Here is a 1,955-nt window from a genome sequence, read left to right on the forward strand (position 1 = left end):
ATTGGTGCTTATTTCTATCTAACCTTACAGTTTTCCGTTCCCGCTTAGCAAAATAAATGCTTGGAATGCTTGAAAGAATGCTTGGATTTCAAGCATTCTTCAAGCATCGCTTCCATTGAATTCAAGCATTAAATGGCCCAACCGATTCTACTTGAAACGATTTTCCCGGTTCAGAATGACAGCCCTGGTTGACATCTGTCATGGTTTGATTGTATTTGTGTGTTCGATAAATGCTAATGTGTGAGTGTGTTGAGTAAATATGATTGCATATGTATGAGTGCGTACTAGACCGAACCACATTCGGGGGAAATTTCTCAATTTAAAAAAAAAAACATGCGTTTTCCTTTATCTATTTTACAATTTTATTTAAAACTTTTTACACAATATTACACTTCGCTAAACACACTGCACTACACTACACTTTTGGCCAAATAAAATTGGTCGCTCGGCACCAGGATCTGGCATATGAGGACCTCTCCTTCATTAGGGGCTCTAGAATTAAGCCCGTGCTTTGGCGGCCTGGGGCTTGAAGCGATCAATAAGCATTGCATGACGTGGTAGCCTGGATGAGCGGGCAGATTACACAAAGGGCTGCAAATTAGGAGAAAATGAATTGAGAAATTGATCGCTTAGTTAAAAATTTTCAACTTACCTATTCAAAATTGAATCACATGGTGCCGTCTCTTGCACAGCTTTGGAACAAACCGCCAGCACCTCCATGCCTGCGTCGAGCTGTGTCAAGAAAAAAGGAACACATTAACGACATTTTAATTGAAGTTATTTTAAAATATCTTACCATTTTTTAATCCAGCTCCGGCTAGGTCTGATGTCAAAATGGCCGTTTATAAAACAAAGATTTTTTTCTAGTCTTCTTTGATCACCAATACTAACTAGCGAAAAGTCGTTAAAACGATCAATCAGTGTTGTACACTCGGAGGGTTTTATGGTATTTTCACATTTGAATTTGTTTTGTGCAATCGGTGCAATCAGCTGACTGGACTGATGCACGTGTAGAATTTAAACCCTCAGTTTACGGCATTGAACGCAGCCCTACGCGCGAAATCGTTAGCTCTAGGTTTTAAAAGGGCCTGCGGGTTGGCATGCGCATGCTTGTTGTTGTTCTTCCCAGGTTCCAAGATTCCAAGATTCCACGTGCTAACTGCTAATAAGTGAGCGACAACGGCGCCCGGCATCGGTAACAGGTAGGTGAGTTCATTCGTAGCCGATGTTACATCGCTTTAGTTACTGTTGGTGTCACGGCTGTGAAGTAGGCAAATCGATAAAACTTTTATTCACCACTTCCTGGAACACCACCCTAACATGGAGGGTTTAGTCACGACGACACCGCGATTTAATTCCGGCTACCCGCGACTTCTCGCGGTCGGCTATGTTGCACGACAAGGACACCACTTCTAGTGCCTTCAAATTAGGGATGTCGCACTTTAGTCGTCCGTGTTCCGAGGGGAGGTCCCTTCTCGAAGGGAAACCTGATTTTTGTTTTTTCTTTTCTTGTTTTATCAAAACAAGCTGGACCTAATTGTCGTAATAAAAGCGAGATGCTGATCACTACTTAGGCATGTTTTACTTTGTTTACAGCACTACTAACGGAACTGTTGCTCGCTATGTGGTCAAGCTCGAAATGGACGAGACCTTCTTGGCTAGGGCTCCATAACCCATCATACGACGCGCCGCGAGGATCATCGTTTAATCCGTTTTGTTTCCGTTCTCTCATCTCCGGATCACATTCTAGCTGCCAAGTTCTACCTGACGTCTCTTAGCTTGGCAATTTTCAGAGACTGGGAACGCTTGTAGGATCGCTTGAGGTATTGTTAGACTTTCACAAGTATATGTAACATCGAGTATATGTATATGTAACATCAACATAAAACCACTTGACAGAGTGTTACTAAATTTTGTACAAGTACACATTATATTACTTAAAAGCATGACTAAAA

The 1,955-nt window shown here is 41.8% G+C and overlaps 1 long non-coding RNA gene across 1 annotated transcript; it reads right to left on the reverse strand.

Annotated features, from left to right (window-relative positions):
* Positions 1-385: 385 nt before the first annotated feature.
* On the reverse strand, positions 386-1,263 carry LOC129743238 (uncharacterized). The gene is made up of 3 exons (XR_008736594.1): positions 797-1,263; positions 653-732; positions 386-591 (listed from the first exon to the last, which is right to left on the reverse strand). It is a non-coding gene; the product is annotated as an uncharacterized LOC129743238 (long non-coding RNA).
* Positions 1,264-1,955: the final 692 nt, after the last annotated feature.

This window comes from Uranotaenia lowii, chromosome 2 (assembly GCF_029784155.1).
Source record: "Uranotaenia lowii strain MFRU-FL chromosome 2, ASM2978415v1, whole genome shotgun sequence".
NCBI lineage: Eukaryota > Metazoa > Arthropoda > Insecta > Diptera > Culicidae > Uranotaenia > Uranotaenia lowii.